The sequence below is a fragment of the Corvus cornix genome, chromosome 5, assembly GCF_000738735.6.
Source record: "Corvus cornix cornix isolate S_Up_H32 chromosome 5, ASM73873v5, whole genome shotgun sequence".
Taxonomy (NCBI): domain Eukaryota; kingdom Metazoa; phylum Chordata; class Aves; order Passeriformes; family Corvidae; genus Corvus; species Corvus cornix.
Genome location: NC_046335.1, coordinates 41,679,653 through 41,692,587, shown reverse-complemented (window position 1 = coordinate 41,692,587; position 12,935 = coordinate 41,679,653). Strand labels below are relative to the sequence as shown.

The 12,935-nt window shown below is 43.0% G+C and overlaps 1 protein-coding gene across 1 annotated transcript in view; it reads left to right on the top strand.

Annotated features, from left to right (window-relative positions):
• Positions 1 to 4,605: 4,605 nt before the first annotated feature.
• Positions 4,606 to 12,935, top strand: part of LOC104695099 — a 76,232-nt gene continuing 67,902 nt past the window's right edge. The window contains exon 1 of the transcript XR_005601928.1: positions 4,606 to 4,865. The gene's annotated coding sequence lies outside the window, so the exon portion shown is untranslated. The remainder of the gene's footprint in view (positions 4,866 to 12,935) is intronic.

Here is a 12,935-nt window from a genome sequence, read left to right as displayed (position 1 = left end):
TTGTGTTTTGCCACAGCAAGGAGACATTAGACTCTGTCCAAGGGTCCTCCATACTCATTTCCAGTGTGCATGCAATGGCAGGTGAGGGCCCTGCTGTGGCACAGCACCCAGAGGGCAGAGCTGAGGTCGAATTGCAAACAGCAATGTGTGCAACACGATTCTGTGTCTCTTCGGTTTCCTTGCTTGCTTTCACCCACTCTCTGCTTCTCTACTTCCTGAAAAGAAATGAAGGAAATTTAATTCCCTCTAAGCAAAGTTTTGGGATACCAAATTGTACCAAGTCTTCTTCAGTTCACACAAACGTACACACGCCTAGAAAAACTTAACCTTTTCCATGTCGAGAGCCCAGATCCCCACACTGGATTTGGTTCACCGTCTTGCATACTACTTCCCTCTTTATGCTCCTGTGTTTGCATGTACCAGCATGAAGCTCCAAAGAGGAGCTAGGGAAGGACTGTACAGTATCCTGGAGCCACTGGCGACACTTTGAAAGATGGAGAGGACAAATGTGAAGGGAACACATACAACAAGCAGGAGATCTGAAACAAAGCACCCCAAAGCCCTGGGAGGTATGGGTGTTGGTTCTGAAGTTTGTAAAGGTGAAGTGCTCAGCTTCCCCCATTTCTTTTCACTGCTTTCATCTACCATATTCCTTTGGGCTCTTTTTACTTCCTACAGCGCTTCAGGCCCTCTGAAATCCCCTCCGTTGCACCCACACTTTTTACCTCCATACCTTCTGACACCTTCCCCTTCCTTTCCATGCAGCTCTGTTTGCAGCTCTCCTCCCATGTTTGCTCCCACGTGTCCATCCCAGCTTTACCCTTCTCCTTCCCACATCACACTGGAGCTTATTTGACATATCTGTGGGCAAGTAAGAGCATGGCAGTACTGTGAGGTGTGAGTGTACCATGTGCAGAGCAGCAACACAAGGGATGAGAGCCAAGGGCCAGCCCCAGGCTGCTCCTGGCACATTGGGAAGGGGGTTGACAGCTCTGGAAATTCAGAAACTCATTCTTGGTCAAACAAAAGCACCACATGAAGGAAAACACTGCACAGCTCCAGGTGGCTCTGGCCAGAGACAGGCTTGGTTCCCGGCAGAATTCCCCTCTACTCCACTTACACAGAGGGGAATGGAAGGTGTTCCTAACTTGTCCTCTTCACTGCCTACCTGGCCTTCATTCTGCACCAGGCTCTTCTGAGCTAGGGCCCCAGCTCTACTCCCTTGCTTTTTTTCCTGCTGTCTTCTAACCCCCTCACTCTAATTGCTTTTGCCCCTCCAGCATCCTGTCCTCTCCTTCCTGTGCTTTCCTCCAGACCCTTCTTGCTCCTGCATCCACGCAACCCACCTTGCCTCTCTTTAGTCAATGCACATGCCCCAAAGCCTTCCCTCTGTCCACTATCCCCAGAATGTAAAAAATTTAGCAACTCCACAATAGTCTGTGCTAAAGGTATTTTTTGTCAGTGACTTATTGGAGTAGGTGACCAAATTGCTTGTTTTTCTTTGACTGCATTCACTTTCCTTGCTCCAGGTAACCTAATCCTGTTGTTTTTGACTGTCTTCTATCTTCCCTCAGTAAGTCATTACTGATTTCTCCTGACTACTTATGTTTCTAAAACAACATTGGACTGTTTATTTTAGAGAACTCACAAATGTTGGTTTAAACCAGAGATAGTGGGGTTTGGACAAAAGGACAAAACATGAGAAGCGTGTATATCCCTCTGTTCCCAAAAGCTGTCAAGAGAAGTCACTGGCACAGTGCACGGGTGCTTCTCAGGTTTAGCCAACACCCCATGGCACCCCGTGATCCACATGGATCACTTAGTTATTTTATCAGCAAGCTGCCTGGAAACCTTCTTGCCTCAGCACATCTTCCTTCTCATGCTTAACTTACTTTCTTTGACTTGATAGTTTGCCACTAGCTCGTGTGGGGACCTAGGGTCAAAGGTCAGTCACTTTTGTAGTAGTGTCATCACTGGTGCTGAGCACCAGCAGAAATGAATATCAAAGAACAGACCAGTCTGAACAGGGCCAAAACTTCTTTTGCAAAATGATGATGAGGATGATGATGATGACAATAATAATAGTAGTAGCAGTAGTAATAATAATAATAATATCAGTAGTAATACAAAGATGAATTAATGCATGAATGAATGATTCATACAATGGCCATGCTTTCAGTCTTTCTCTATTTCTCCCTTGGAACTAAAAGTGGAGTCTCTGTGCACACCAGTGCTAAACTTGGAGTCAGCAGCAGTCTGCAGATACAGTTCCAGCCATAGTACATATGTGGCCATTACATGGAAAAAAGCGACATGTGAGATGCCCATCTCAAGCACGCTGCACATCTGTAACTTCTTGCTCAAATGATTCCAAATTTGCCCCAAGTGGTTTTAGCCAGGGCCTCTGGGAGGCTCACCAGTATTGCAAAAATCAGATCAAGCATAAGAATATTGGGGTGTGTTGCATACTTCCTCATTGAGCAGAATATGATGCTCATTCTCCACTACAGTAGAGCAATGCACACTGTCCAGGATGGATCTGAGCGTATACAGTGCTGAAATATTGTAAGTAATAAATGGTGTACCCAAAAGTGCCTAGCTGCAGTGGTGATTAATCATTTAGGCCCTGATCCTGCAAACATGCATGAGTTTAATGTTACTACTATGAGTAATCCCCGTGATTTCAAATTAGATTAGTCACAGTCTTAACACTTGGCACGTGAATAAATGTTTGCAGGGCTAGAGCCCTATTTATGGCCTGATCTTGCAAATTATTACTGTCTAGCACTGTGCCTCTGTTTCTGAATATTTTCACCAATGCAAAAAAAAAAAAACCCTCAAATACTCTCCTGAACTGTGAAGGTTGCAGGATTAGATTGCTGTTTGGTACATACGTACAGCTCTGCATAGTGTAGGTCATGGATAGATATAGTTGTATCTGGCCCTGGGTGTTGTGCCTTGATGCAAAGCACCCAAAAGCTGGTCGCCATCAATGATTTTTACTGTCCTTTACCACTGGTTCTAAGATTTAGGTCTACCATCTACAGTGTAAAAGGAATTTTTCTCCTACTTATTTTTAAAAAAAAACAGAAGAGAGAGAGAGATTAAATCAGTTTTGCTAACTTAGGGTGAAGACAATAAGGAGCCCAATAAGCAGCTTGCAAATTTAAGTCACCAGTCTAATCAAATTCCTCTGGGCTGTGGTGTCCTTTCTGTGAAATCAACCTGCATTAAAGCGACTGGGTTGCTGTTTGTGAATGTACCATCTCTGCAAATTACCGCTGCTCCGTTGCATTGTGTTTGTATGAATGGGGGTGACATGTGCTTGCCCACAGGTCCACGTGAGAGAGGTGGGGTGAGGAAGGAGAGATATTTTTAAAATGAATCTAGAGGGAGAAAGTGGAAGCTGCGGCTTCATAGAATGTGAATGGTATCCTAAAATAACCCCTGTCATCTGCCCACCCACCCACTGCCAAAATCAAGGTGCAGCTCTTTCATTTAAAATTAATTCTTGGCCCCAGAGGGTATCGATAGATCAATATCTTGTGCTTCTGATCTCTTGCGGGCCACCCTTCAATGGCTCATGCAAAGGCTAAAAACAGAAAGATGCAACACAAAAGATACCGCAGTCAGCTCAAGCAAAGGGGATATTTTTAGATCAGAAAAGGGAAAGGAGGGGAGAGGGAGAGAGAAAGGAAAGAGAGGGAGAGAGGCTGGTCTAGGGTTTGCAATCTAATTTGGTCTCCCTCTTCCCCCCTCCTTTTTTTTTTTTTTTCCTTACTCTCTTTTTTTATTCCATCGGTGGTATTTTCCATACAATCTGATTTCTGCCCGCTTGGCTGGGGGGGGGGAGGGCTGGGGGAAGGGGGGTGGGCTGGCACAGCAAAGCCGGGCTGAAGATTCTGGAGTTTTATGGCTCATTCCAGCTAGTGGCTTCTCTCTGCCAGTTGAATTAATTTGATACTATTTTTGAAAGTCAGTGTTTCTAAGGGAGACCTAATGACGCAATGACGTCAATGCAGGTCAATAGCACACACTGGAGGAACTGACTGTGCTACCGGGAGCCAAGGGCTGGGAGCCCGCTCCAACACCCCGGCTCCCGCACACGCACCCCCGCCGCCTCCCTGGCCACCCCCGCCGCCCCCACGCACCTCGTGGGCTGTTTGCAATCACCCCCCACGCCCCCCACCCCCCCAAAAAAAAAATTAAAATCTGCCATGAGAGCCAGTGCGGTGGAAAAAGAAGCCAACCCTCACTACCTGTGAAAGGCAGCATTATTGTGGCGGTGCACGCACACGGAGGGAGGGAGGCAGGCAGGGACACGCGTGTGCCCGCCCGGCCGGCCGGGACCGCGGGCTATAAATAGCGGCGGGGGCGCGGGGCGGCGGGGGCTGAGCGATTCCGCCCCGCGCTCTCGCTCAGGAGGTGCCGGGCTCGGCGGTGCGGGGGTGGTGCGTGGGCGGCGGAGAGGGGGGCGGAGGGGGAGGGGAGGAGGGGGCTGCTGCTTCTCCCTGTCTCCAAGTCAGGCTCTGAACACGAACTGGCTTCTTCTTTTTTTTTTTTTTTTTTTCCTTTTTTTTTTTTTTTTCCCTTTCTCCTGGAAGAGTGCAGGCACACATTACGCGAAACCCACAGCCTTTCGCGATACACAGCTCGAAACGCTCTAGTTTATTTATATAGCCCCTCCACCCTCGGCTCTTCCCACCCGTCCCCAAATTCCCTAGAAATCCAGCTAAGGCGTGGGGAAGAGGAGAAAGCGGTTTTGGAGGGGAGGGAGTTATTTATTTTTGTTTTGTTTGGGGATTGTTTTGCTTTGTTGATTCTTTTTCTTTGCATACAAAAATAAGTGAAGAAGATTTTGCAAGGTAGGTTTCTCTGTGTGTGCGCGTGTGTGCGTGCGTGTGTGTGCGTGTGCAGGTGTTTTCCTTTTGCTTTTTGCAAAGTTTTCTGATTTCAGTTGCTAGATGCTTTGCAAGAAGTAGACTTTTCTGATTTGTTCGGCTGCCTGCCTTGGAAAAGACTGGACAGCGTTGCATTCCTCCTCCTTGTGAAGAGTTCTCTAGGCTGTCGTGTCGTGTGTCCTGTGCATTTGATGTTCCTGCAGGAAAGCATGCTAGTTTGCGAGCTCAAACTGCAGGCAGGGAGCTATGCATTTTAGACCCACACACACTTTTTGTAGAGGCTGCAACTTTCATTTTGTCACATCTTGGGGTGGGGGGAGAAGTAAGGCGTCAAGTCACTCGGGAAACGAGCTTGCAAATGAAATTTTAATTGCAGAAAGAGTCAAAGTCAGCAGCGTTGAAGCTTAAAGAGGATGAAAGGGAGTTGAGATTTTTTGCATAGAGAATTTGCTACCACTGGGAATAGACTGAAAGTCCATAGTGGAGGGGGGGAAATAGGTAAAATAGTAGCAAAGTAAATGATGAGGCAAAATACTAATTAAAGTGATGCAGGAAAGTGAGAGGCTGTTACAAGCTCTAACCACCTGTAGAGGGAAATCTTTATACATAGTAATGTCTGATAGCTGATCTATACAGGAACTAAAGAGAATTACATGTTCCTAACTTTGCTGCTCTGCAATGTGCTAGCCAAGATGCCAAGATTCTCGGTGGCTTGCAAATTGCAGATACTGTTAGCTCAAGAGTAATGGGGGTTTAGCAGCTACTGATTCTTAGTCTCCACCTAGGCTGCAGCCATCTGTTTTTGCACTAGGAAAACCATCCTGGTTTTCTTTACTGCTGCCGCACTCGACATGGTTATCAAGAGATATCTTGCCTGAGAAGAGTGGGTTTGGTATTACTAATTTCAAGCAGGTTTTTTAATTGGAAGAAGTTGGATGGTCTTCACTGTCTGAGGGAAAGGTTTCCAAAGTAGCTGTAGGGACCAACTGCTCTAACCAGTGGAAAGTGTTTTTCCCTTCAGAGGATCCTGCTCAAGTTCTGTGTAACTAGAAGAGTAATACCCTGTGACAACAGACACAGGGCACAATGTGAGTAATGTGTCACACCTTGGGCAATGCCTTTTCTTCTGAGGAATCTCAGGGCACTCAGTGGAGCAATGAAGCAGCCTGACCTCAGAGGGGACAAAACATGCAACTGCAGGGTGATGACCAAGTGCCTCAGAAGGGTGAGGTGGCAGTGGAAGTCAAAGCCCTGGCAGGTCGTGCAGGAAGTCAAAAGTGAGGTGGTTAGGAGGCGGCATTTTCCCTTTGCACTTGCTCATACACTATTTTCACCCCTTGTCGTGAAGGACAGGTCTGTCAAGAATGGACTGGTAGTTACAAAGCACTCATTTCTTAATCATAGAGTCATAGAATGGTTAGGGTTGGAAGGGACCTTAAAGATCATCTAGTTCCAACCCCCAGGGACACCATCCATGTGACCACATTGTTCAAGGCCCTAGCCAACCTGGTCTTGAACACATCCAACACTTAATTCTTCTGATGTCTGCTGCATCATTGGTCCACCTCCCTTACAGAAACATGGAGATCTCAAGCTAGCTTGGCCTTGAATCACCTCTACTGCCATCTGTTGACCCTTCATCTGTCATTTGCCTGTCTAGCTGAGGGAACATGGAAATCCTGTGTTTTATTCCTGTGAATCTTGATGCATACGTCATTGGGGTCATCTGAGTAGTGAGACTACAGAAGCTGAAACACCACGGGGCAGTGCTACTCTCTTGTTTCCTCCACATAACATTGCAGCAGCTGGAGTGCATCACCTCGGGGTGCTGTTTTGTGTCCAACCTGTGCCCTCCTAATCTGCATTAATGCCTCTGATTTTTGGTATTTCTTTTCTCTGCTCCTTACCCTGACCCCTAAATCTTTGACTGATCTGGCTATCTGAATGTTTTGAAATGCTACCAGGTTTAAACACCTTCAGGAGCTCCTCCCTTGCCACTTCAAGACAGCAGTATGTGGCAGGATGACTCTTGGTAATGGGTTTTCATTAACTCCTTTGACTTCCTCTTCTCTGGGAACTTCTGAGGTCCTACGCATGGTCTCCTTTGTACAAACTCTCTTTAACCCAGATATTCTCACATCCACTTCACCTATGAGTCACTGCACTTTCTAGCCTACAATTACATTTGCATAGCTTGTGCAATAGAGGGAATTCTCCAGCTTGCACACTGCTCATCTACCTTCCTGCAGCTTTCCAGATGCTGTGTCTTTTCATGTCAGGTTTAGAAGGATTCTCTGTGTTGAAAGAGCTAACCACTACCTCTTTTTCTGCCATGTCCTTTCTCTCTACTACCATCTCCTCCTAGTCCAACAGTGAACAGGACTGCATCAACACATGATCTTACCCTGAAAATGCGTATGTTGGTTTAGATGCTTGTGCAGAAGAACATTCCTCATTAAGACTCCTCCTGATTTGTACAGTCTTCTGCTACTCCTGATTTTCTCATGTTAAAGTATGTCCTGTGCTGCAACTTATCTCAAGGAGGCTGCATAAGCTAGTTCTAAAGTGAAGTTTTTATTTAAGATGGTGGTCGTTTATGTCACCATAGAGCATATTCAATGTCAGGTGGACAGCCATATAGATGAAAATCCTGTATTTCTTCTCACAGGACTTCTCTGAATGGTCTTACCAAGAATTGCAAAGTACTTCTGGAGATCTAGATACAGTCGTCTTAACAGTAAATGGGCAATGAAAGTACCACTTTCTTCTGAAAAGCCTTCAGAGAGGCAACCCCACACCACCTTATAAGCTCCAGGCACAAGAAGCAAAACTTTTTCTTCTACTAAACTGTGCATTCTGTAGAAGGACTGGACAAAAAGTCAGTGCTGGTGAGGTAGAGCTAAACAGTTTATTGCTTGTATTCCCTTTTAATTTATAGAAAAATGAGCAAGAGGATACCAGTCCACAAACTGTCTGGCGGAAGATCTGCCCTCTCTCAACTTCACTGCAGACCTCTCTGAAAGACACTCTAAAATTCATTGACACCCATGTGCAGTCTCACTGCCCAGTTAGTTCACCTCTCCTTTCTCAATTGAAAACCTAGTATCAAGCCAAGATGAGTTGCTCCACTCATCCTCATACTCATTGGAGTATTTTTGATATTCTATGACATTTTTCCCCTTGAAACACCAGTATCACAAATAGGATTGAAAGATTGTCTCAGCCCTTATATTTGCTCTTTTGCAATGCATTCTTGCAGATTCTTGCTGTGTAGAAGCTGCTCCTGCCTTTCAGCCTAGGCCACCAGCTTCCTGTTGATCCCCACTGGCAGTATGAGGCCATGCATCTTGCTCTTACTGCTTGCTTACTTTCCGCTTCTCTTTGTATTACCCAAGATCTCCTGCCTATCAACTTGTGTCTGTCACTTACTGTAACGCTACCAAAATTATCTGCACAATATAGTTTATACTATAAATAATATAGTTTATAATATAAATAATAGGTTATCTCCATAATATAATTTATAATATAACAATAATATTTCTGCAAAATATAACTATTTCAAAACACAAAACCATTCTGGGACATAAGTAATTTTCCTGTTTTTTATGGGACTCTGTTCTGTGCCCTTCCATTTGAATTGTAACCTCATAGGGCTGAGTCTTGTCCGTTCTTTTGTTCAGTACCAGTTGCATCACAGATGGGTAGGTAACAAAGACATCATCTGTCGTTATTTTTACTTTTTCTTCTCCCTGAATAAGTATCCAGCTTTATTTTAATGCTCCAACCTGTGTTTTCAAGTGTTGGCTCCTGGCTAGAATGTTCCACATGATTCCTTTTTGATTCTGGGTTTACACAGCATCCAGTAGGATGGGAGCTTAATCTGAGATTGCCAGCATATGATAATGAGGCTCACGTTTGAAAGTTTAACTTGTGACACGTTGCTAATATAAGGAGCAATCAACTGATACAATATTAACGTGAACAAAAATTAACACATTTCTAAATTTAGCTAAATACTCATTGTCAGTCTTGAACAACAACTCAGAATAGCTTTTATATGCAAACCTTGAACTACTCAGAAAATCATTACATGGAATGTAATTCAGACTTTGTATCTCTGTTCATATAGTCCTATAATAATTGCAATTACTGCAAAAGCAGCACAAAACAGTGATCTGTGAGGCATTTGCAGAAGTATATGGGTTTCATCCCCTGGCTCTGCAGCAAGCATTTATAGCAATATGATAATAGCCTGCACTTCTCTGTTGCTTATCCATGGATCTCCAGATATTCTACTAATACTCAGTAACTTATGTATGATACTTCTCCATCCAATTCACCTCATGAGCTGGGTAAGTATTAATACACATCTCCTGTCATTAAAAGGATGTACATACAGTCACAGCAAGGACCAGAGGTGCTGCCCATCCTGTGCTTCGGAGGGGACAAAATGGAGAGAACCACTGTAGTTCCCCCACAAGCATTTGGCCATATATTGCCTGGTGCTAGTGTTTTGATCAGGTGTGTGCAGTGCAGTGGTGATTCTGAGGACTTTCTAAAGGGCCTATACCCTTCCAAGTAATGAAGTGTGTCCCTTTTCTGGTGAATTTCATGGCATGTCTTGTCTTCTCAGTGATAGCTGTTAGTCCAGCAGCTGTCACAGCTTTTCCTAGGGGAACTGCAGCATGTCTTAACAGTAAAAACTTGTAGGTGTTTCTGCTCCTATGCCCAGTCACATGACTTACCTCCTCCTGATTCATGACCAAATAACACCATGTACTAATAGACATAGTCATTTATTTGGCAAAGTAAAAGAATGTGAAGTCTAGCATGTTTCTATTGAGAAGAGTCAGCATCTGGAAAAGTAAAAGTCTTGGTGCTTGCCCAGCTGCTCCTCCTGGGACTTCCACAAGTTCTGTACACACTGATGGTTTGCCAGTCACAGTCAGGGAACCAGTGGCTTAGTTTGTGAACTGTGCATAGAAAACACAGCTTGGATCTGAGCAGAAACAGCTTGGATTTTGGTGCCATTTATAGGGTTGAACTTGCTATTAGCACACAGTGCATAAATGTTAACTGAGAATAAAAATAGATGTTCAGACAAAAAATCATATGTGATCTAGATCTTTTGATCCATTTGTGTTTTCATTTTCCTTCATGTTATTTGAGACTGCCAGATGTTTCTGCTTTATTGAATGTGGATTTCTGGAATTTGGGGGTCTAGATAGATAGGGATTCCAGACTACTGAACAGTGTGAATTTGAGAGTTTTTGTTACTGTGAAAGGTAAGTAGAGAAGTGACTGATGAAATCACCATCCTGTCCTTATTTGAATATGTATTACATTTTCTGGCTGAGTAGCAATTTTATGTTGTAATTTTTGATAGCCACATTGAACTGCATTATAAGGAAGAACAAATCAGAAGCAACAAATTAGGAAAGAACAGTGTTACAGGAGCATCATATATCAGAATAAGATCTCACAAGGCCATGTCCTCATAACCTTAGGCATCTCACCTTGTCTTTCACCTCACCATCTATGAAATGAAGCTAAATGAATGTATTTTCTTTTTCCCACCCCACTGTCTTCTGCCTTGAAAGAACTTGATGGTTTTTCTTTGATTGGATCCTTTGGCTTCATGTTTTATTATCTCAGTAAATAAATTCTTTCTCAATTACTTCAATATCACCCCACTCCATAGCCCATTCTCTCCCACTGACTATAATACTGGCTAGCATGAAGACTGACACAGATTTCTGGCATCTCTTCATCACAGCCTTCCCTTATTTTCTACCTGTTCAAGTTCCTGTATAATTTACCTTGAAGTGTTGTCTTATCTTTTCAGTCTTGTTTATAACTCTTTCTTGAAGGTGGTTGCCAGATATGTGTGCACATTATGTTAAAGGTCACGGGTCTTATTTGTGACAAGTTCCATTTTAAAGGCTAATGAAAATCAAATCTTAGTGTAAAGGCTCATCAAATTTGTAGCAGGATTCCTCAAAGGTTATGCTCCTTGTATCTGAAGTATGATGCCTATTCACTGTATTTCTTCCATAGGTTTAACTTTCATTAAGAAGTTGTATGATTTTCTTTTGATATCATCCTCAATATTGAGACCTTAGTACTCTTTTCCACGAGCTTCATTATGCTAATGCTTTTCTTCTTTTCATCCCTGTTACACAGAGCTATGTCTCCAGGGCCTGATTTTGCAGCCATTGGAGGAAAATCCAGTTTCTATCCTTTTACATGTTATAGCAATGATACGTATCTCTAATGTAAACAGAAAAGCTAATGATGACAAAGCAACCCACGTATACTGACATTTCAACCCCAAACTGTTCAAAGTGTTTATTAATACAATCTGCGTGAGATGATACTTGCACAAGTTGTCTATTTTATTGGTGTTCTGGTATATGCATTCAGCTTCTCAAAATGTTCCATAAATTGAAGTTTTAATAAGTCCTTGATCTTCTGACACAGGTGAGATTTTCTTTACTAATGTACTGCAGTTTCTCATTCTGATGTTGGAGGTAAAGCATTCCTTTCCTCCTGTTGCTTCCTTGCATGCTCTGATCTCTGATTATTTATAATATTGCTGTCTTCTTACTGATGACTTTTATTGATTATCTCAATGCTATAGATATCTTCAAGAACATCCTGTTTAGGTGAGTATTGCCTTATCTTCACTTCATGAGTAGATATGCCAAGCATAAATTGATTGGTACTTCATCTAAAATTTGAGGAGAACCTCAAAATTATTCAAGGAAAAAGCCTTTCCATGAGAAATTTCAAATCAACACTTGTTGTAGCAAATTTGTGATTGGAAGAGGAATATCCAGATTCTAATCCTCTGCTTTAACTAGCAATTACCCTTCTTCAGCCCTTTCACTAGCATATACTCTGCCACCTATAAAACCCAGCAAATTGTTGAATAGATGTTGCTCTAATTTATTTACTTTTAATGTGATTGCTCTTTCCTTCTGGGTTCTATATTTTCCAGTTACAAGAGTTAACTAGCATAAGTTATTGATTGACCTGATACAAGGTGAATTTTATCCAAAAAGGTGACGGGGGTTTGTGAGATCCTAGTATATCCTGGTGGCACTTCACTCTGTTTCTGTTTATCTTCTGTTCTCCTTATGTTTGGAACATATCACATGTCTTTCAGCTGCTTGGGTGAACTAGGCCAAGAACAGACTCAAAATGTTAGTGGGAGTAAGACTGGGTTAGGAGAATATTTTACAGCAATTATGTTAATGAATGGCTCACAGGTGAGCAGATCTCCAAGGCTCTGAGGAGGTAACTGTCAAACTACAGCAAAACCAGAATGAGAAGGAGGTGGTGCCTTGAATTTGCTGGATCAAAACCCCAAACAAATTATGAATACCACTAAAATAGTTTTCTTTTCAAAGTATACTACTTTTTAAGTGTCAGATCATAGTTGGTTTTGAGCAGCAATTTTGTGCACGCTAATGTTTTACTAATAATAATAATAGTAGTATCCCAGTCTGTGGCATTATCCATCAGGCCAGAGTCTGAAAGGGAAATTTCCAAGGGTGAGAATAGTTCAATATGTGGATCATATGTGTTAGGAACTGGGCTGCCCCTTTGGCATCTTCAGTAGCTGTAGGTGAAAGGCCACATACTTGCAGCTGGTGGGGACTCTGCTGCTTCAGTTGCTGTCAGGTATCACTTAACAGTGGAGGAAAAAATACAGGATCCATTGCTTTCATTAAGACTTCATTGGTAGGAAGGCTTAATTGTTCAAAAATAAGGAGATGGCTAATAACTAAAATGTTGAGATAGAAGATAGATTTTCTTTTTAGTGCTTCTAATGATCAGGAGAAATGGGAACTGCTGTTTGGTACATGGTCACCTGCCAAACATTCTTTTCAGTTTGGATAGTTTCCATTTCTTATTTTTTTCATGAGAGAGATTCTCTGGGCACTGGACCTCACTTCAACCAAGCCTTCAGCAGCAGGTAGGGAAGACACGAGGTGGTTCTGCTGAGATGCAGATGATGCATTGGGC